The following is a 23943-nucleotide window of genomic DNA, read 5'->3' as shown; positions in this document are numbered from 1 at the left end:
GCCATCTAGTGAATTTTTTATTTAAGATATTCTATTTTTCATCAGTAGAAGTTTGGTTTGGGTCATATTTTTATATATGTATGTGTGTATGTATGATATATTCCATTTCTCTCTTAATTATGCTCATGTTTTCCTTTATATACTTACAACAGCTGTTTTAAGGTCTTCATTTGCTAATTCCATCATCATTCATTTCTTGGTCTTTTCCTAATGATTAATTTTTCTCCTGGTGATCACATTCCTGCTCCTTTGCATGTGTGCTAATTTTTTATTGGATATTGGCCATTGTGACTTTTACATCTTCGAGTGCAGAATTTGTTGAATTCTTTTCAAGAGTGTCGTATTTTTCCTGGTACTGAGATCAGTTTGGTCCTTCAGAGGCTTGTTTTTAAGCTTTTCAAGGGCAAGCCTTCAGTCTGTGCCTAATTGAATTGTTCTGCTAAGATGTGGCTCTTCTGGGACTCTACCCAATGTCCCGAGTTATATGAGGTCCTTCCATTCTAGCTGGTGGAAGTGAACTGCTCCCTTCCTTGTATGAGCTTCAGGAATTAATTTGGTCTGTTTGCTCTTGTATTTTATTTCCTACCACACACACAGGACAGGACTCGACTCAAACGAATCCCTCTGCAGCTCTCCTTGGATTTTTGTGCAACTGTCCTTTCCAGGATTCTGTCTTGCAAATTTTAGCCACCATGGATTCCCTGAACTTTGATGTCTTTCCTATATTCTGTAAGAACACTGGTTTCTGTTTGGATTCTCTCTCCCTATACTGCAGCCTAGAAACCACCTCCAGGCAGTAAGCTGGGGTAGTCATCAGGTTCACCTTGTTTATTTTCCTTCTTTCAGGATTTATAGTCCTAGGCTGCCTGTTGTCCAATGACTGAAAATTATTTCTTGTATTTTGTCTAGTTAATTACTATAGGGCAATTCCTGTACTAATTAAGCCTTCATTGAGTGGAAGTAAAAGTCATCATCCCTTGAATTTTAAATTCTGTCATATCAAGTGGAAATGAGTGGAGAGAAATTGAAATGGAAAGGGAAGGCAATTGAGCCCTGGCTGGTGTGGCTCAGTGTATTGAGTGTATTGGATCCTGTGAACCAAAGGATCGCCAGTTCGATTCCCAGTCAGGGCACATGCCTGGGTTGGGGGCCAGATCCCTGGTTGGGGGTGCATGAGAGGCAACCACACATTGATGTTTCTCTCCCTATCTTTCTCCATCCCTTCCCCTCTCTCTAAAAATAAATAAATAAATATTTTTTTTAAAAAATTGAGAATTATTTATTAAAATTGCAAATATATGTATATCTTCTTTGACCCAACAGCCCTACTTCTGAAAATGTGTATGTAACCGTGATGAATGAAGAGTGGGAGGTGTTTTACTGAAGGATTTTTTGGTAATAGGAAACAATTGGAAGCAACCCAACACCTTTCAGTAAGGGAATAAATAAATTACTGTGCTTCAATACAATGCACTCTTGTATAGTTAAATACATTATTGTGAATCTATACAATGAACTGTTATATTGCTGAGGAGAAGAAGCTCTTTGTGTCAGATATGGAAAGGTCTTCAAGATCTGTTGTTAAATGAAGAAAGTCTAGTTACCACTCAATATAGTATACTATCTTTTTTGTAATCAAGGAGGAAGAATAAAAATATTTATTATTCTTTGCTTGCATTTGCATTAGAATACACTGGAGAGGTGCAGAAGAAACTAGGATAATGGAGGATTAAAACAGGTGGGAAACTTTCTGCTGTGTTCTTTATATTTTTCATTTTTTAAAGAAAATATATATTTAAAAATATATATGAGCCATGTATGTATATGTTGCCTATTTAACATTTTTTTGGAGTTTATTTCAAACCATCTTTTTATTATTATTATTATTATTATTATCATTACATCCATTCTTTTTTAAAATTTTACTTATTTATTCAAAATTAGGAAAGGAGAGAAAAACATTGATTTGTTGTTCCACTTATTGATGCATTCATTGGTTGATTCTTGTATGTGCCCTTACTGGGGATCGAACCCACAACCTTGGCATAGCAGGACTACACTCTAACCAACTGAGCAACCTGGACATGGCCAAATTGTCTTTTATTGAAATGAATTTACTGGGGTGACATTGGATAATAAAACTGTACAAATTTCAAGTGTACAACTCCATAATACATCATCTGTATGTTGCGTTGTGTGTTTACCACCCAAAGTCAAGTCTCCTTTCCTTACCATTCATCTTACCATAAACAACATGAATCATCCGTCCACCTGGGAAAGGAACATACTTACCCTTAGAAAACACAGTTTAAATTATTGGACTTAAATATTAAAGAGAAACCAAACCACTCAGTCATAATACATACTATTATTTCACAAAGATTTATCATAGCATAGTAACACATTATTGAAATTTTTTATTTTTAGGTATATGTTTTATAAATTTTATTTTGTACAGAACCAATTCCTTGAGAAAGAAACTTGCAGTTTCTTAGTGGGGTATGCTATATTAATAGATTTTTCTAATGTTGAACTAGTGTTCATTTTTAAGTTTTAGAAAGCTAAATTTAATTTGCCATAATTTTACTTAAAATTTTTGAATTTGTGATTAGAATTTAGGGGCAAATTTATAAAATGAGACTGATACTGTAATTGAGAAGAATGTTATAAGTAATAATATAATCATACTTTGTAAGAAACACTTCCTAAGAGATGGTTATAAATGTGTTGCCAACAAAACTTGGTTAATCTTAGGCATTTGTGATGCAATAAATGGTCACATTGCCAAGGTAATACCACTAGTGGTGGTCTTCAAGGAGAATAAAGGAGAGTCAGTGTCCTTCAAAGCCATAGCTGGTGGGAAAGGCGGCCCTAAGCACCTGACATTAGTGTTCTTGGCAAATTGAACTTTTAAGTAAAGTGTCTGTGTTAGCTTAGATTTGTATTTGACAGAAATAGGAAGTCACTGGAGATTATTGGGTAGGAGAATTGCATGGTAAAATAATTAAGGAAATTAGCCCTGGCTGGTGTAGCTCAGTGGATTGAGTGCGGTCCTGCAAACCAGAGGATCGCTGGTTCGATTCCCAGTCAGGGCACATGCCTGGGTTGGGGGCCAGGTCCCCAGTTGGGGGCACATAAGAGCAACCACACATTGATGTCTCTCTCCCCCTCTTTCTCCTTCCCTTTCCCTCTCTCTAAAAATAAATAAGTAAAATGTAATAATAAAATAATTAAGGAAATTATTCTTGTGCAATGTGGACTATAGTAAGGAAAATCTGAAGGAGCTCATTAAATAAACTGCTTTTGTAATTAAATTGTGGGGTAAAGACTTGAACTACAGTGAACTAGTAGTAATGGAGATGGAAATGTGATTGATGGAAGACTCATTACCTAGGTAAAATTTAGAGTGCTTTTATTCATTCATTTGACCAATTTTGGATAAGTATTATTTACTACTACATGCCTAAAACTTAATGGTAGATGCTGGGAATATAGTGATTATCAAACCCTTCACTTCCCACTCCTAAAAGACATGTCCCTTTTTTCATGGAGTTTGCCATCTACTAGAAGAGGTAGCCATTAAAGAATCACAAAATAAATGGAAAATTATAGCTCTGATCATTGCTATAAAAGAGAGGTACATGGGCATTAGGCTAATTAGTCTCAGGAAGTGTTTTCCCGAGAAAATGATGACTGAGCTGAAGGCATGGTAGAATTCTGCCAGGTGAAGAGAAGTCAAAGTCGAACCCTTTGGCTACCTCCAGAAATACATAATCTCAGCTTGTATGGAATTTGAAGTGACAGCCAGGCATTTTGAGCAATTTCCAGTAAGAAGATTTAAATTTGGAAGTAACTCTTGAACTGAATCTAAATTTTAGAGTCATCCAGCTTAAAAGGCTATAGTTGGAGGTATGAAAATGTTTGAGCCCCCTTAAAGAATGTGTAATAGAAGAGTACGGTTCCAAGGACTGGGCCCTGGGGAATGCTCAAAATTGAGGGTTGGGAGGAGGCTTGTTGAGGAAATTACAGGGAACAGGAGTGGCTGAGAGTTAAAAGAAGATTTAGAGTTGAGTTGTGGAAGCTGATGGGGGAAATTTTAGTTGTGGGAGCCAGGAAAGGGAAATTTGAAAGGAGATGGTAGTAATTACTAGGGTAAATTGAATAACACAGTTAAGGTTAATGACTGAGTAAAGAGTTTGGTTTTTGGTAAATTAGTAATAGAACAATTTCTGTAGAACCCAGACTTACACTATTTTAATCTATTTCAGAAGTTTGTTAGTAACAAGAGGTGAGACTATTTGGAAGGGAGGACATCCAAGTTAAATAAAGATTTGTCAAGATTAAGGAAATCAATTTTAGTTTAAAGGCAAAGAGAAAGCAGCCAGTAGAGGGGGAAAGATTGGAGATGCTAGAGAGGAAGAGGGTGAATTATAAATGCTCATAGAGAAAGGGGGAGGAGATTTAATAAGTTTGGTGTCGTAAAATATGATTTATAATTGTTTTTGAAGTACTTAAAAGCTATAGCCATTTTGGATTTCATAAACCTATCAGTTCCCAAGAGAGTTGCTATTTCAGGTTTCACTTACGATTCACAGAGTAAAGATGTTCTGCTTTTCTTCTTTTTTTCCTTCCTCAGAACCTTTTCACTCTGAAGTTAAATTTCAGCAAAAGTGAATAGAGATGTTTAGCCTTATTGTCCACAATAATTGCATAGCCAGTTTCTAAATTGTCACCATTTGATTAATATCGCAAGGTAGTTTTGGGTTGGAGCCAAACCCTTAGGACTTTGTGCCCTCAAAATAATGTTTAGTTAGCCTGGGAAGGCTCAAGGAAAGTAGAACAAAAATGGTTTAAATGTCATTCTGGAATAGATCCAAAACAGTTAAGAAAAGCACCGTAAGTAGCTACCATAAAGAAGAATTGTAGCCTTAAGAATGCAGAATGTTGATTACAAAGAGTGAACATTTTGGATCCAGCTAGAAGTTTTTCAATAAATCGAATAATGCCTAAACTTTATCAGTGTGTCATCTGCTAGTGTGTTTGTTTAGAAACGCCTTGTCTCTGGGTGCTGAGTGTAAGCAGGCTTGGAGCGACACGTTGTATTCCCAGTTCCTAGCCCAGCGCCTCTTATGCGCTCACTAAATCCTTGATGGAAAAAAGAAAGTAACTTTCTACTGACTGTAAGTAATTAAAAACTTAATTACTTTAAGTTTCTCTGCCACCAGTGCAAACGAGGAGTATCTGGTTTTGTATAACTTGTTTTCAAACTTGGCATCTACCTCACTCTTTGTTTTGTTTTATTATGTTACCAGCATCATCTAAGTTCACAACACAAAACGTATGCCATCCATTTTTTTTTTCATTGTGGTAAAAAATATATAACATAGAGTTTGCTGTTTGAACCATTTTTAGGTACATATTTCAGAATGAATTATGTACATTGACATTGTTTTGAAACCATCACCATCATCCTTTCATCATCCCAAACTGAAATTCCACGCGCATTGAACAATAACTCCCCGTTCTCCCTCTCCCCAGTGCTTGGGAACCACGGTTCTAATTTATGCCTCTGAACTTGACTACTCAAGTACCTCATATAAGTGGAATCATACAATGTTTGTCCTTTTGTGTCTGGCATACTTCACTTAGCATAATGTTTTCAGGGTTCAACATGTTGTAGCATGTATCAGAATTCCATTCCTTTTAAAGGCAGAACAATATATATATACACATACCATTATATATAGTATATACCCACATTTTGTTTATTCATTTGCTGGTGGAAATTTGGGTTGTTTTTACCTTTGGACTGTTGTGAATAATGTTGTGCTATGAACATAGATGTACAAATATCTGAGACCTTGCTTTTAATTCTTTTGGGTAAATTCAGAAGTGGAACTGCTGGATCTAATTACAGCAATTCTGCACAGAATTACTGTGCAGAAAACACAGTAATTCTGTTTTTAATTTTTTGAGGAGCCACCATGCTGTTTTCCACAATGGCTGCACAATCTTACGTTCCCACCAACAGCACACAGCCTCAGTTTCTCCATATCCTCTCTAGCACTGTTGTTTTCTGCTTTTTATTTCATTTTTTTTAAATAACTATTTTAATGGGTATAAAGTGGTATCTTTTTGTGATTTTGATTTACATTTCCCTAGTGATTAGTGGTGTTGAGCATCAATTTTCATGTGTTTATTACTGATTTGTATACCTTCTTTGGAGAAATGTCTATTAAGTCTTTGCCAATTTTAAATCTGGTGGGATTTTTTTTGTTGTTATTGTTGAATTGTAGGAGTTCTTAATATATTCTGAATATTAACTTTTTATCAGATGAATGAGTTGCAAATATTTTCTCCCATTCCATGGGTTGCTTTTTAATTTTGATGTTGTTCATTTTATGTATTTTTTCTTTTGTTTGTATTTTTGCTGTCACAGCCAAGAAATCTTTGCCAAATTCAATTTCCTAAAGTTTTTTTCCCCTATGCTTTTTTCCTAAGAGTTTTAGCCCTTACATTTAGGTCTTTGATCCATTTTGAGTTAATTTTATATACACTGTAGGGTAAGTGTCCAACTTCATTTTTTTACATTTGAATATTCAGTTTTCCAGCATTATTTGTTGAAAAGACTGTCCTTTCCTCATTTAATGATTTTGGTACCCTTGTGAAAAATCATTTGACCATATACAGGGTGGGGCAAAAGTAGGTTTACAGTTTTTCATATGGAAAATAATACAATAATTAATAAACAATACCAGAATAATAAACTCTGTGTTTTGCATACTCACAACTGTAAACCTACTTCTGCGCCACCCAGTATATGGCAAAGTTTATTTCTGGCTCTGTATTGTATTTCATTTGCCTGTATGTTTGTCTTTAGGTCAGTGCCACACTGTTTTGATTTTGTAGCTTTGTAATAAATTTTGAAATCAATAAATGTGAGAGAGACCTCACACTTAAAGAGTGTTTTGTCTATTCAGTCCCTTGAGATTCTTTCTGAAATTTTAGGGTGGATTTTTCTATTTCTGCAAAAAATGACATTAGGATTTTGATAGAGATTGCATTCAATCTGTAGATCTGTTAGGGGATTGTATTGACACTATTAAGTCTTCCAATTCTTGAATATGGAATGTCTTTCCATTTATTCGTATCTTCTTTAATTTCTTTTAACAATGTTTTGTTGTTTTCAATGTACAAATCTTCTCCTCTGGAGTTGTTTATTCCTAGGTATTTGTTTCGTTTTGATGCTAGTATGAATGAAGTTGTTCACTTAATTTTCTTTTTGGATTATTCATTCCCCTGCAGTTTTTAACTCTCAGGTTGTCTATGCTGAGTCTGGAGCAATTGTCAGTTACAGTTCAAGTGGTCCTATGGTACTGCTCCAGCAGTGGGCTTTTGTTCCTGGGCCTCAGCTTCCAGTAAGCTGTGATTTTCTGAGTTTGCCTGTCTCTCCAATTTGGGAGCAGAGGTTTGCCTGTGACTTGCGGATCTAAGAAGAGTTGATTTTCAGTTTCTTTAGCTTTTTTTCTTGTTGTGGTATTTTAAACTTTTTAAGTCAGTAAAACTACCATGGTTCTACAGTTGCCTCCTTGCTACACTTTTTACCCCGTTCCCATCCTTCCATCCTTTTCTTCCCATTTTTAGAGTAGTTAGCTTCAACTCTTAGTTTATACTTTTTGTTTCTTTGTGTACAAGTGAGCAGATACATGTATATTTTCTTATCCCTCCCCCCTTTTTTAGATCCTCATCCGAGGATATTTTTACTGTTTTGCGAGAGAGGGAGAGAGACAGACAGACATCAATTGACTGCCTCCCGTACACGCCCCAACTGGGGACCAAACCTGTAGCTTAGGTATATGTCCTGACTGGGGATCAAAGCCCCAGCCTTTTCGTAAATAGGATGATGCTTCAACCAGCTGAGCCACCCAACCAGGGCTTTCTCCTTTTTTTCTTATTCAAAAGGTAGCATACTTGATACTCTTTTGCACTTTCCCTTTTTTCATTAAACATTATATCTTGGAAATCACTTTATATCAATTCATAGAGATCTTCCTTAGTTTATTCAAGCACTCTCCTCTGCATGAATATTTAAGCTATTTCCCATATTTTGCAGTTACAAACAGTGCTGCAGTGAATAAATAACCTTGTGCTTGGGTGGTTTCGTATTGTTGGAGGTACTGTTATTGGAAGTGGAATTTCTTCCCATTTGTTGGCTTTTGTTATTGCACGAGCAGCACATAAGTTAAAAAGGAAACAAAAAACTTTTGAAGTTTTGGATAATTCATTGTTCACCAACATTAGTTGGTTTTTCAAAAACCTATTGATAGACGGCTCCGCAAGTACTACTGATGAGTGATGTAACCTGGCAGAAAAAATCCCACCTGACGAATTGCTCTAAAAGGAAACACGCTGAAGCAACACAGAAAGCATTTCCTTAGTCAGTAGACGGCTCATACTGTGACCTGCAAGTCTGATACTGTTAGGGGGAAAGTCTAGACATTCAACCTGCTTAGAGTTTTTTAATTGGCACCTGATTATAAAACAAAAACCTCATTGCATTAATTGCTAGTGTAACTTTGATTTTCAAGGACTTTCTGTGGTGAACTGTTGCTCTTCTTCTACTCAGTTATCTCCCATTTTCCTGAGAGACCCAAAAAAGCCTCACTGGGATTTGTTCTAATCCTCATTAAGAGCAACATTTTCAATTTAGTTCTTTGATTTAGCGTCTTTAATATCAAACCGGCTTTAGGATTTAGACCTGTGTTTTCAAAAATGTGCAGCATGAGATTCAACTATTCTGGAAAAGTTATGCTAATATCTTTAAATGAAGATCTCTTGAGTTTTTAGAAGTTTGTACATTTAGTTTCTCAAATCCTGTGTGTTATTGCTATTCGACATTCCTGGGGCAGCCTTGAACTCTCCGGTTCAGAATTCCAACCCATTTATGTGGATTATTAAGAGCTGGCTCTTAATAAATGCAGAACTTTCAGAACACGTTTACCTATTTTCAACTAAAGGTTACTGAAAAGCCTTATAAGACCATGTCATCTTAGAGAAGAACATTGTTTCATAGGTCTTTTCTTAAACTTTATTTTAACAGGATGACTCAAGATAATCTATGGAAGTGGTATTTGGGGGGAATGAAAACCAAACCAAAACAACAACAAGAAACAGTATTTTGGGCCAGGTGTGTGTGTGTGTGTCACAGCAGAGTAGAATAGGAATGTCTTCAGAAAAGGCTCACGTAGATACCATACGTCCCGACAGGCGTATGCATTTTGTGTCTTCCCTTTCTCTTTTTAGTCACGCAATGCGTATGTAGTGCTAACACATAGTTTTAAAAGTTAGGGTGCTACCAGGTTTATAATGGAAAACTTTAATCTCTTATTTTAGATCTCTCAACTTTCAACTTATTTAACTCTGTTCTTGTATTTACCTAATTTTTAAATAAAATACTTCTGCCATCCTCTTGTTTTTTTTTTAAAAAAGTATTAGACATGTATTGATTTCTTACAATTTAGTCTTCATAAAACCACACTTAGCAGTATTTACCTCTGAAATTGAAAGTCATAGAACAAGAAATCCTACAAAGGTAAAGGATAAAATAGACTACGTGGCACCACAGACAGTATTCACACAAGTCAGTAGCTTTAGAATAAGGCATTAATTGACTTGAGTTCTACAGAAAGCTTTTAACTACTTTAATGACATTGATTTTGGTCCATTTCCTTCTTATCTCAGTCTCATTCATCAATCAGGATCATCGTCATACTGATACAATAAATAGTTTTTTAAAAAAGAGATCAAATTCATTGCTACTTAGGTCTGACTAGGTTTTTTTAAAGCAAATAAACAAACCCGAAAACCTCCCCAAATTGTATCTTATATATTGTTTTAGTTTTAACAGAGAACAAGGAGCAAATCTAAATTGTTACTATAAGTTGGATGCAAACAGGCCTGCTCCAAAACACATCATAGTTGAAGTGTCAAAGGTTAAAGATAAAGAATCTGAAAGGCAGTTAGTTACCTACAGGAGAGTTCCCTGTAGACTGTCAGCTGATTTCTTAAAAGAAACTTTGCAGGCTAGACAATGTTGGCAAGAAATATTCAAAGTCATGAAAAGCAGGGCCCTACAGCCAAGACTGCTCTACCCAGCAAAGCTATCATTTAGAATCGAAGGGCAGATAAAGAGCTTCCCAGACGAGAAAAAACTAAAAGTTCATCATCACCAAACCACTATATGAAATGTTAAAGGGACTTATTTAGGAAAAAGAAGAAGCCCTGGCTGGTGTGGCTTACTGGATTGAGTACCTGCCCGCAAAACAAAGGGTTGCTGGTCCAATTCCCAGTCAGGGCACATGCCTGGGTTGTGGGCCAGGTCCCCAGTAGGGGGCATGTGAGAGGCAACCACACATTGATGTTTCTCTCCCTGTCTTTCTCCCTCCCTGCCCTTCTCTAAAAGTAAATAAATATCTTTAAAAACAATTTAAAAAATAAATGCTTTAAAAAAAAGAGAAAAAGATCAAAACTATTAACAGTAAAATACATACCTGTCAACAATTGAATCTAATAAACAAACTAAGCAAACAACCAGAACAGAGACAGAATCATGGATACTGAGAGAGTTTTGATGGTTGCCAGATGGGAGGGGTTGTGGAGGAATGGGTGGGGAGGTGAGGGGATTAAGAAGGACAAATAGGTAGTTACAGAATAGCCATGGGGTTACTCACCTGACTGTGGAGATGAACAAAGGTGTCAGGATTGCCTGAGGGAGTGGGGAGTGCTGGGTGGAGAGGGGCAGAGGGGGAAAATTGGGACAACTGTAATAGCATGATCAATAAAATATAATTTAAAATAAAGAAATTATGTAGTAATTGTTTTTTTAGCCTTTAGTGTCTCCCAAGGTGAGCCACTTTGTATTATAGAGACAATAAGGGTTTTTTTAAGCTTATGTCAGTGGAGAACCTTATGTCAGTAACTTCAAAAAAGTCAAGCCAAATAGAAGAGAAAGAAGGTGGGTATTAGTACCAACTATATATCTACAGGCGTCAGTTTGTTTTTTCATTTTTAAATGTAGTGGTTTAAACCTAACCAAGGTAGGGTGATTTTTTAAAAAATATCAATACCCACATGTCCCAGGTAAATTAAATCAGAATGTCTGGAAGTCGTTGTTAGCATTACTTTTATTTTCAGTTAAAAAAAATTTTATTGATTGATTTGAGAGAGAGAGAGACATTGATTTGTTGTTTCACTTGTTTATGCATTCAACTGATTGATTCTTGTCTGTGCCCTGACCAGGGATGGAACCCATAACCTTGGCTTATTGGGATAATGCTCTAACCAACTGAGCTACCTGGCCAGGGTGAATTTTTTTAATCCTTTAAGGTACTATTACTATTGTATTATAAAAGCAGTGTTTTCGCAGATTTACCCACATATCTAGCTCTTTTTTGTATTCTCATACCTTGCATCTTTGATCTTCCGTGTGGAATCTCCTTCCTTCTGCCTATAGTACAGTCTTCAGAATTTCCTTAGCAGGTGTCTCCAGGTGGCCAGTTGTCTGGTTTTGTTTGTTTGGAAATGTCTTTATGCTATCCTATTCTGCAAAGATACTTTTTGATGGGTCTAGGTATCAGTTATCTATTTCTGGGTAACAAATCATCTCAAACTTAATGACACAAAAACAAGTATTTGTCCCTAAGTCTGTGGGTCAGCAGTTTGGGCAAGACTCAGTGGAATGGCTTGTCTCTGGTCTACATGGTATCAGCCAGGCCCATTCATGTATCTGTAGCCACTAGTCAGGTCAGGTGGCATCTGGATAGTCCCAGATGGCCTCACTTCTATTACTGGTGGTTTGCGACGATAGGTCATGAAACGAGACGACATACCTGTCAGCATTCAGCTGACTAGCTTAAGCTTCTTCACATGGTGGCTGGGTTCAAAAAGCAATGTAGAAATGCCAAGCTCCAATGCACACACACTTTTCAAGCCTCTGCTATTATATTTGCTAATGTTTTACTGACCAAAACACTTAAGGTGGCCAACCAACCCCAGATTCCAAAGGGTGGAGGAATTAAGCTTCATCTGTTGATGGGAGAAGTGACAATGTCACATTCAAAGGGGTGTGCATATAAAATGGGAGGGATTTATGGCCTTAAAAATCTATCACAGTATACACAAAAATATCTTCTCACAGTATAGAATGTTAGGTTGTAATACTTTTTTTCCTTTAGCACATTTTTATCCTTCCCCTATCTTTTGGTTTGCACTGTTGCCCTTGAGTTGTCAGTTAATTCCTATTGCTTCTTTTCAGATTTTCTTTCTTTGTGTTCTCTCATTCGCTGTGATTTGATTAGGTGTGAACTTACTTTTATTTGTCTGGTTTGGGCTTTACTGAATTTCTTTTGATTCGTTATTTTTTCATCTTTTCTGGAAAATTCTCAGCCACTGTCTGCCCCTGCCCCTACTCTTTCTCTACTTCTTCTTCTAGAACTTCAGTTAAGTTAGATTTCTTGCTCTTTTTCCATGTCTATGTTTTTTATTCTGTAAAGGTTTTATTATGTACAGAGTGGGAAGGATGGGGGCTCAGTTCTTGGCAACTGCTTTCCTCTTGGCAGCCAGGACATTACACAGCTCTTCTTGCTTCCTCTTGGCATGAATGTGTGTCCTCATTCATTTCTTGATGAGTTTGGCCAGCTTGTCCTTGGAGACCTTAAGCGGCTCCAAAGTACTGTGCTTGAATGAGGCAAAGCTGCATCCCTCTCAGATTATGCCCCACATAAACTTGGTGAGCTTGGTGAGGGCGTTCACAGTGGTTGGCTAAGCTTGCTCATGTTCGTGGTAACCCCGTGGCCCTTGTTGAGGCCCACGGCCATGGGGTAGTGCGGAGCCATGGCTGCTGCTCTTCAATGGCTGCTGCACCGAAAGCCTCCATATCTTTTAACATCTTCTAAATGCTGCATTCTGGATAATTTCTTTTGATTTACCTTCCAGTATACTAATTTTCTCTTTAGTTATGCCCAGATGCTTAAGTTTTCTACTTTTTTTAAACCAAATTAAGCATAATTCACAATTTTTTTTTTGAACTAAGATACAATTTACATGCAGTAAAATTTGTGGGGTTTTTTTTTTTGGCTTGATGTGCCGTCTGTGAATTTTAACACATGCATGGATTCATTCCTTTTACCTATGTATCTGCTTTCATCAACATCACACTTTCAGTCACTGTTGCTTTTATAGTAAGTCTTGAAATAGGTACGAGCCTTCCAGTTTTCTTTTTTAACAGCCTTCTAGTTCTAATCTACTAGATCACTTTTTATATTTTCCTATTTCCTGAAGATGTTTTGCAAGTTTGTCTTATTTCTTTAACTTTTGTACTGTAAAGATCCACTGGATCCAGTCTTAGTTGTTTTTGTTTTTCTTTTAATTTAGTCTTTATTGTATTTTTTTCCATTACCATTTAGTACCATTGTACCCTCCTCCCAGCAATCACGACACTGTTGTCCAAGTCCATGAGTCCTTTTCCCATTTTGCTCAATCCCTCCACCCCTTACCCTCCATCCACCCAGCTGTCGTCCTCCTCTCCATATGGTATTTGTCTTTCTCTGAGTGGCTTATTTCACTTAGTATAATGTTCTCCAGGTCCATTCATACTATCGCAAAGGGTAAAATTTTCTTCTTTTTTCTTGACCTAGCAGTATTCCATTGTGTAAATGTCCCATAGTTTTATCCACTCATCTACTGATGGACACTTGGGCTGCTTCCGTATCTTGGGAATTGTAAATAATGCTGCAGTGAACATAAGGGTGCTCACGTTCTTTCGAGTTGGTGTTTTGAGTTCCTTCAGATATATTCCTGAAAGTGGGATAGCTAAGCAGATCCATTTTTAATATTTTGAGGTATTTCCACAATGTATTCCACAAGGTATTCCACAATGGCTTTACCAATCTGCATCCCTACCAGCAGTGCAAAAGAGGGTCCCCTTTCTCCACATTCTCGCCAGCACTGTGGTTTGTTGATTTATTGATGATAGCTGTTCTGACAGGTGTGCGATGATATCTCACTGTGGTTTTAATTTGCATTTCTCTGATGATTAGTGACATTGAGCATCTTTTCATATGTCTACTGGCCATCTGCATGTTCTCTTTGGAGAAGTGTCTATTCAGATCCTTTGCCCACTTTTTACATGAGTTGTTTGTTTTTTTGGTGTTGTTTTGTAAGTTCTTTATAAATTTTGGATGTTAACCCCTTATCAAATGTTCTCCCATTCTGTGGGCCGTCTTTTTATTTTATTGGTGATTTCCTTTGTTGTGCAAAAACTTTTTAGTTTGATGTAGTCCCATTTGTTTATTTTTTCTTTTGTTTCCCTTGCCTGGGGAGATAGATCTGATTAAATATTCCTACGAGCAATGTCCGAGATTTTGCTGCCTTTGTTTCCTTTCTTGAACAATGTTTGTGAAGATTGATATCTCATGACCATTATTCATTTTTTGAAATTTTTCAAAAAACAGAGAAACCCACTTTCTGTCTTGCAGTGACTGTACAGACTCATTGAACCCTTTTGGAATTCTAAGATACCATCTTTGTAGTCCACTAGAAGCTGTCATTGACCATAGTAGCAAATTCAGAATTTTTCATTTTCTGCCCATAATGGCAAAGCAAAGAACATTGACAGAACAAAATATGTTACTGTTATATGTATTAGAAGATAAATGTGAAGAGACAAATAGCACCTTAGACTTACGCTCTCCAGTACAGTAGCTGTCAGCCTATTGAGCACTTAAAAAGTACACTTGTGTTGAGATGTAATTAGAAAGTGTGCAGGGGTTTCAAAGACTTGGAGAGAGAAAAGGAATTTAAATTATTTCAGTTTTTGATGTTGACTACATTGTTGAAATAACATTGTGGATATTTTAGGTTAAATAAAATATATTAACATTAATTGCACATGCTTTCCGCCCCTTTTTTAGTGTAGCTACTAGGAAATGCAAAATTACACATGTTGCTCATACTACATTCCTGTTGGGCAGCACTGGTCTGTACTCTGATAGTGTGGAAGCAGCATTTTAGACTGGGTCTTCAGAAGATAGTATCCTAGATAAATTTGCCGAAACCCAAAACTCAGTGGGTGAACAAATTATTTCTAAGGATGAAAATGAAATATATTATTCTCATCTAATTAGTCATTCGGTAAGAAGGCCTTCGTCATGCAGTATTTTGTGGCAAGCACCTAGAACGTCTCCTTCTGCTAGGAGAATGTGTGACAGTGTTTATACATCTTTTATGATGTTTTTGTACTAAAATTTTCTAAACAAGTGGACAAATACTGAAGTCCAGTGTGTATACAAAGGCGAATAGGAGGAAATGGTGATATAGAAATGAAAATATTCTTTGGATTTATTCCTTGGCTTTTGTTAATACTTGAAAATGTTTTGCAATTTTGGAGAAAGAAGAGGTAATCCTGTTTTTAACAAAATTGAACCATAAAAAAATTTTAAACTTGCATTTTAATAATGCAAATGCAAGAAGAATTAGAAGTAATGACTAGAATCTCATAGAGATGTGTTTGAAATCTGGAATCTATTTACACGGTGGGTATGTTCCATGTTTCTGGTTGACAGTTGATAAGCAGCTGAGTATGTATTAGGTTGGCCAAAAAGTTTGTTTATTTTTCCGTGAGATGGCTCTAGTAGTGCTTAGTTGTCTTTAACTTTATTTGAAAAAATTTTGTTAGATTGAATTGTGGCAGCTGTCATATCAGTGTGCATTAAAAAAAGGTTTTTCAAAATTGGTGAATTTTTGTGCAACCACCTTAATATGGAAGGTGGAAGAAAATAAGCAACATTTTCAGCATATTGTGCTTTACTATTTCATTTTTTTTAAGATTTAATTTATTTTTAGAGAGAGGGAAGGGAGCAAGAAAGAAAGGGAGAGAAACATCAGTGTGTGGTTGCCTCTTGCGCATCCCCTACTGGGGACCTGGCCCGCAACTCAGGCATGCGCCCTGGCTGGGAATGGAACCAGCAACCCTTTGGTTCGCAGGTTGGCACTCAATCCACTGGAGCACACCAGCCAGGGCAGAAACTGTAAGGTTTTTTAATTTACTTCTTTCATTAGAATACAAACATACCTGTCAATTTGTTCATTTCACATTCTAAAGAGCTGGCATCACAAACTTCACTGAAACAACTGTGAACCAGGCTGCAGCCAAGGGAGATGTTCACAACACAAGTAACTGAACTTACTGTGTTCCTTCCACCAAAAATCAAGGCAAAAAGATCTCTCTCTCTTTCTCTCTCTTCACCCCTCCCTCCCTCTCTCCTTCTCTCCCTCTCTCCCTTTCTTCCTCTTTCTCTCCCTCTCCCTCCCCTCTTTTTCTCTGTCTCTCTCATCCAAGAGGCCAGTGCCCGTGTTTCAGAACCTGAACTATAGATCCCAGCTGTTAGTCCTCATCAGTAACCTTAGAACTTTGTAATAATTAAGTTTTGTTTTGCTAATTTAAAATTTTCGACCCCTATGCAATCATATCTCCCTATATTAAAAATAATAATTTTAAACTTTATCTAGTCAGGAATGTCATTAGCATTCTGTAAAAGCAAAGAAAAGTAAATGACACTTGGGAAACTCACACTTTATTTCCTCAACAAAATAACATGTGTTCGCCCCCCATTTTGCCACTGCCCTGCCATTCTTTATTTTCTGCGTTAAATAGTTGGAAAGGCTGTACCACAATATCTCCCTCTCAGACATCAAGAGCTGAGACTGGATTTCTGTGTTAGAGCGTATGTAATTTAAGTCAAGATTTTTTCCTGTAGGAAGTTCACAGTTCTCCTGTGAACTGTGAAAAAAGTAAAAAATTTTTAACTGTCTAGTAAAGAACTTCTATTATCCAATGTCAGGTTTTATAAAATGATGAAATAATCAATAGATTTTTATTGTTGCTTGTTTCCGCCATCTTGCTTTTCTCCTACTCGATTGTTTCTGCTTTCTTGTAGTAAAAACAAAAGGGATTTTTTTTGTGTGTGATTTAGAAATTTAGAATTAACCCTTACTGTAGTATAATATAAAGTAGGTGAATTATCACCAGCTTATAATTGTCCCTGTATAAATTAGTGACTATTTTTTTTCCACAGAAATCTTGGCCTAATTGTTGCTGAGCCATTGGCCAACCTGTATTCAGAAGTGGGAGCACATTTTAATAATTAGCTCAAGGGAAACATAACACTAATCTGTTGCCAATCCATATGTTTTGGAATGTCTGATGTTCCAAAGCAAAATACAAATACGGATTTATATATTCCAGACCAAGGTCGTTAGTTAGCAGAACTAAGTAAGAGAAATCCTGGGAACCGATCATCCTGGTTTCTGCCATTGAAGGGCGAGCTGGCAGGAGACTTCTTTCTGCCACCCCCTGCAGTCTGTGAAAATGTCGCTAGTGCTGCGCTACATTACAGACACTGATTAACACACATTTACTAGCAGTTGTCTTGGTGTTAGGCCTTGTTGTTTGACACAGAAACACAAAAATAGTTGCAAGTCATTCCTATAAAGAATAGAATCACAGCCCTGGCTGGTGTGGCTCAGTGGATTGAGTGCTGGCCTGCAACCTGAAAGGTTTGGTTCCGGTCCTGTTCCGGGCAGGGCAGATGTCTGGGTTGCAGGCCATGTCCCTGGTTGGGGGCATATGAGGGGCAACTGATGTGTCTCTCATGCATAGATTTTAAATAAATACAATATTTAAAAGAGAGAATGGAATCACATTTTAAATGTACTGCTGGAGTTGGCAATTTAAAGGATACTTGTACGAAGTTTAAACTTTTTTCCCTCTGTTGTGAATCTTTCCATAGCACAAATAATTGATCTATTTTATGTTTTGTCAGTCTGGAACAAAGCCACTAAACAACAACAAGATTATGATTTGGGGAGTTTGGTGACCTGATCCAGTTTTTGAAGAAGGAAAAACTGTAATTTGTGAACATTTTTAAAACCGCCACAGTGGTCGTTTGATCAGTTTGTGAGAGTAATCCATCTAGTTGTATTTCTAAGCAAGCTATAAATGACTTTCTAAAGTTTCTACTGATGGTTTTTTCCATTTCACAACAAAAGTTTTATGAAATAAACTGAAGGAAGTTACCACTTTTTATATTAGCATCTCATTTTTATTTAGATATCTAACAGTAGGTCCACTGTTGAGCAAAGAGCTAGTTAAAGTCACAAACAATGATGTCATTGAATTTGCAAGCTGAGGAAATGAATGTTAATAAGGTACATCCATTAGAAGATAATTTCATTCATACATTTTACCATAGTTCCTGTCCATAACTTAGTTCTTTTCCTGACTATTTATTTTCATCGTGATTTAATTAATATGTTGAGAAAAGTGTAGGAGTCTCAACCCATTTATTGAAGAAATTCTGTCTTAAATCATTTTGGAACAAAGTGGGGTATAAGTAATACTCAAAAATTGCACAGATTGTTTAATTTCCCCCAAGACTGACGTATGCAGCGGTGTTTCCCACTTGTCTCCTGCAGACGACTGCTTTGTTGTGCCTGGTTCTTAGAGACTTCTGTCAAATTTACCGACCTCGTGAGCCGTGTTGCTGTGGTCGAGAGTGTTGGATGCATATGTTTTGGTTGAGGGTGTTTAATAATCCCTTAGTTAGTCTCTATTGGGAATTTGCAGGGTGAATGTGGTAACCTAGATTAGTAATTTTTATCTTTGTATATGTGAGACGTAAGAGATGGCTACTTCTGTAAAAGAGTGCTATTTACCAAATTATGAAATTTGAGTATATAGTGGAACCTCAGCTATTAGCAACCACAAGAAGACCAAATAATGGCAAAATGTGCTGGAGTTGAAACTGCTATGGAGTCTATACCTATTTTAAAGAACGTTCCAGAAAATTGCCATTTACTTAACTAATAACATTAAGCTATGTCAATGTAAGAAACGTCCAAACCAGTAGGGAATTTTTATGAGTTTATTTGAGCCTAACTGATGACATATGCCAGGGAGCAAGATCTCAAATACTCCAGAGAGGAACAGTTGCGCAGTTTCTTTTGTGCATTTGAGATTAAGGAGGAAACGTAAAGAGGATTGCATGAAGGTGGGAAAGAGCAAGTCCAGGGTGCCCTGCCTTTCACAAAATCCGAAGGCTGCCACCAGCTTTCCGGCTATTGAAGTTGGGGGAAGCAAGCGTCCTTCCTTTCCAGGCCAAACAGAGAGTTCAATCTCTCATTTAACCAGCAAAGTGTTTATTCATATTCTCAGTGAGCAATCCAATAAAAAGGTGATATTAAAAGCACCAACCCATTTCTTTTCCCTTTCCCTGGGTTATCGCAACCCTTATCCACCTCAAGGATTTTCAAAGAACAATTCAAATAAAGTCCTGGACCTGATACTTAGAGCAAGGAGGCCCGGACTTCCCAGAGAAAACTCAGCCACATTCCCCTGGTGCAAAGTGGGGAGTCAGTATGGCACAAGGGGCCCTTGCTGGTCCTCAGGGTGGTCCTGGGAGGGCTTCTTGAGAATCCTGCTGCGTTGTACTAAGCAAATGTCAACTTAAGAAACATCCAAAGTTAGAAAATTTTTATAAGAATGTATTGAGCCCCAATTGACAACAATGGTTGGGAAGGAAGATCTCAAATGCTCCAGGAATAGTGGCAATTCCTTCTATGCAGTTGGAATTAAGGAGGGAATTTAATGAAGATTACATGAAGGTAGGAAAAAAGCAAGGTGTGTATTGGATTACTGGAGTGTTAATGAGATTATGTGCTCTCTTGAGTGTGGTTACCCCTTCAAGCAGTATTATTTTTGGCATTACAAAGGTGTGCTAACCTAGATGCACAAGAACAATGGACAGGGCGTGCTTAAAACCTTTCACTAAAGAAGTTACAGGTCTGTGGCATGACTATGCAACATGACCTGCCTAGTTAGGAACATATGATTTATTAAAACTCCCTTTTTTATCCACAAATTAAACGTTTAACACTGAGTTAGTATAAGTGAATCTGAGGGTTGATGTCACAAAGAGTGTTTTGTTAGAGGTAAATTATGCTCAGAAACTGAAATTGTCTTTGCCAGTAATTTATTTAACACAAGTTCACTGTGGGAATTATAATTTATGATAATTCACAAGCCAGTAGCATACAGGATAATATTTTTTAATAAGCCAATAAATAAATAACATACTCCAAGCGGTAGATTAATGATACCATTGTTCCAGGCAAAGGGGAGATGAAAGAAATAAGGTTCAAACTTAATTGAGGTGTACCCTCCCACAGATTGGTTCTTGGCAGAATCAGTCCTTCCAGCTAAAAGCTGTTTTGGCTTCTGGCTTAGTTTTCTTGCCTTCTGGGGCACATAGCTAGCAAGTGACAGCATCAGTGTTAGCAGTCAAGGTGAGCTGCTTTGAAGGTCATTACTGCAGGGACCTTTACGTGGCTTGCACCACTGCCTAAGAGTAGTAACATCGCCAAGGCAGGAACAGATGTCTCTTCTCTTACAATAATGATCTATATTTAGCATATTTTTTCTTACATCAGAGGCCCAAATATCCTTTACCTCAGTGGTTCTTAAACTTGAGCATCCATCAGATCACCTGGAAGCCTTGTTAGAACACAGATTTCATTACGTGAAGTGGGGGGGTCCAAGAACTTGCAGATGCTGATAGCAATGCACTTTGAGAACCACAGGACCGTGTGTGAATGTTTTTTGCATGTTTGTGTTGGCCAACCCAAAGCCCTTTTGAGTTTACAATTCACCTTACTGTAAATAATTTGTGTTTATTGTTATGCATGGTATTGGGTGGGCAGGAAAACGGAGTTTTCACTGTGATTTTAGATTCAACCTCATCCTTAAAATTTTCTTGCTTTATAGTGAAGCAGTTCATAAAATGCGTTTTGCCAGCTCAGGGCAAACTAAAAACTGTTTTTTTTAAAGATCTTACTTATTTTTAGTAAGAGAGGAAGGGAGGGAGAATGAGAGGGAGAAAAACATTGATGTGAGAGAGAAAAGTCAGTGTGTTGGACTGAACACGCATCCCAGGCATGTGCCCTGACTGGAAATCGAACCGGCGACCTTTTGCTTTGCGGAACAATGCCCAACCAACTGAACCACACTCATCAGGGCTGAAAGCTATTTTTATTACCTATAGTCATTAACCTGATTCAGGAAAAAGGAGCAGGCTGGGGGGAAAGGCTAGCATTCAGACAAGAATAGAAACTCAAAAATTGCTTTTTTGAAACAGCTTCAATACAGCATTTGAAACTATTGTTTTTAGAATCTTGGTCCTAGTTTCTCAAAGCCAGGACTGAATTTGTAAGGGCTAGAGAGTTTGTCTGTTAGGTTCCACGTGAATGCTTCCAAGGTTGCTGTAACTTCAGACACTGTATCAGTTGGTTAGAGTGGTTGGAGGTGTGTTACTATGCAGAAACTTGGAGGGTGGCTAGAGAGGAACACAGAATTTGTCACAGTGATGAGCTGTCATTCATATTCTCACATCTACTGCCCTTGTTTGATTTTATCAAACATAGTATTCCAAAAGCAGTTTTTATACATGTACCTTTACATTTATAGTATAACTATAAAGAGGTTTTATTTAAATCCTTTAAAAAGTTTTTCAGAGAATTGCTGCCACGCTTATGCCCCATATCTTGACTTTTGAGTCTTTGTCTTATCTCAAAGACTGAGAACTGCTACACAATTGAGCCTTGAATTATAAAAGTACAATGTTTTTGAAACCTTAAATTAAAAAATAAAAACCTTTTTTAATTTGGAAAATTTGTATGTTTAAAATTTGGGATTGATCACATTTCATGACCCAAAATCCCACATTTGATTTTTGGCACCTTCTGTCCTGCTTATGCCATTGAAAGCAGCACCATATGGTCTGACTGTTGTTACGCTGGGAAACCCACACCCTTGGGAGACATTGCGTGGCATAAAGCAGAGCCACTGCTTCCCATGTGCTTAACCTTTTAAGTCAAAATACTGACCAAGATACATTAAGATTTTAGGACATCGTGGTATTCTGTCAATCGAGTCTTCCAGCTTTTTCCTACCAGCTTTAACATTTAGCCACATTGTGAAAACACATACTCAGAACTTCATGGAATCTCTTACCCAACTTCATTAAGAAGCTTTTGAATTATTATTGCAAGAAAACAAAGTATGTACCTTTGAGAATGCAGTCAATAAGTATTTTAGTATCCCTTAACTGCTAGCGTCCCTCCACCACTGTGCCCTCTTTATTTTTTTAATTTATTTTTTTTAGAGAGAGAGAAACATCAGTTTTTGTTGTTCCGCTTATTTATGCATTCATTGGTTAGTTCTTATATGTGCCCTGAGCAGGGATTGAACGTGCAGCCTTCGTGTATCAGGACGAAACTCCAACTGAGCTACTCAGCCAGGACTGCCCTCTCTGATAATAATCTCGTGCTCTCCTACTTACACCACTCCCTTAACCAAATATCCCGAAGTACAGTAGTTTGCAAACATTGATCCCAGGTGTTAGTGTAAGTATTGGAAGATAGGCTGAAATTTGTGATGGAAAGAGTTTAGAATGTGACAAATAAAAGGGACTAATTGCCGCTGTTCTTCTCTAACTTCTGTGTATTTTGTCCTTTGTTAGAGTAGATGTATTATGTTTTCCAAATAATACATCTGTTTTCCGAATAACAGACTCTGCCTGTTCTTCGTTTAGTTCATTGTAACCTTCATCCAAATGTTTCTCAACCTTATAAAATTACTGTTCAGACTTTCCAGTATAAAATTAGCTAATTCTCCTGACAATAAAGGCACACAGGTGGGTTCTGTTTATCAGATACATTAGCTTCTGTGGGGGAGGATGAGACTTTTCCTCTACCAGTTTGGATTCTTTCAGCTGGTCCAATAGTCAAATGGACATGAGACAAGCTTAAACGGAGCAGTGGCTTGCCCAGCCGCCTCTCTCTGCCCAGCATCACGTCCTCTGCTTTCGGGACCAGTAGCCTGAAGAAAAGCATTTTTTAAAAAAACCCAAAACTGAAAATGCTTTAAAACCTGGAAAAAAGAAAGAAAGAAAGAAAAAGTGAATCGTCTTCAGAGAACCCAGGGCAAGTCACTCTTGCACGCTTGCGGCCTCCCTGTGCCTGCTGCCGCACCGAAGCGTCTGGGCGTCTGCTGGTCTCCATCCATCAGTCTGGTGGTGAGCCGCAGCGGCCTGCACGCGCCTCTGCTGTGGCTGCGCAGTGCTCAGCATGGCAGTCCTGCCCCCGCCTCGCGCACCTGTCTCTGGGGCTCACCCAGTTGGCACTGACACATATTTTATTTTGCTCCTCCCCTGGCTGCTGTAATCTTAAACCACTAAGAGCCCAAAGCCTGTATTTATAGAGAAACGTGTGTTCCGTAGGCCATGTAGGCACCATTTGGATGCTTCTTAGACTTTTTTTAATTTGGAGGGTATTCCCCCTTTTGTTTTATTTTATTTTATTTTTATTTTTATTTTTTTTTAATATTTGGAGGTTTGGACCAGGATAGCTGAAAATTGCAAAACCCAGGGAGGGCCATATTGCTTTTGAGAGCCTTTTGTCTGTGGTCTTGGAGTCTTTTGTTTTTGTTCTTTTGTAACCATGGAGAAAATTTTTTATTTTTATTTTTTCTAAATATTATCCTATATTTTATTTTTTAATATATTTTGTTGGTTATGCTATTATAGTTGCCCCATTTCCCCCCCTTTATTCTCCTCCACTCTGCACACTCCCTCCCACCCGAATTCTCCCCCTTAGTTCTTGTCCATGGGTCGTACATATAAGTTCTTTGGCTTCTCCATTTCCTATACTGTTCTTTCTTAACCTCTCCCTGTCTGTTTTGTACCTACCATTTATGCTTCTTATTCCCCATATCTTTTCCCCCGTTCTGCCTACTGCCCCTCCCTGCTAACCCTCCATGTGATCTCCATTTCT

The 23943-nt window shown here is 37.5% G+C and overlaps 1 protein-coding gene and 1 pseudogene across 1 annotated transcript in view; both read left to right on the top strand.

The window, feature by feature from the left end:
- GLG1 (golgi glycoprotein 1) overlaps positions 1-23943 on the top strand; it is a 106473-nt gene that overhangs the window by 13292 nt on the left and 69238 nt on the right. The window lies entirely within an intron of this gene.
- The window catches only part of LOC112300686 (polyadenylate-binding protein 4-like), a 49436-nt pseudogene that overhangs the window by 10475 nt on the left and 15018 nt on the right, over positions 1-23943 (top strand).

The sequence above is a fragment of the Desmodus rotundus genome, chromosome 12 (assembly GCF_022682495.2).
Source record: "Desmodus rotundus isolate HL8 chromosome 12, HLdesRot8A.1, whole genome shotgun sequence".
NCBI lineage: Eukaryota > Metazoa > Chordata > Mammalia > Chiroptera > Phyllostomidae > Desmodus > Desmodus rotundus.
This window is presented reverse-complemented; position numbering and strand designations above follow the sequence as displayed.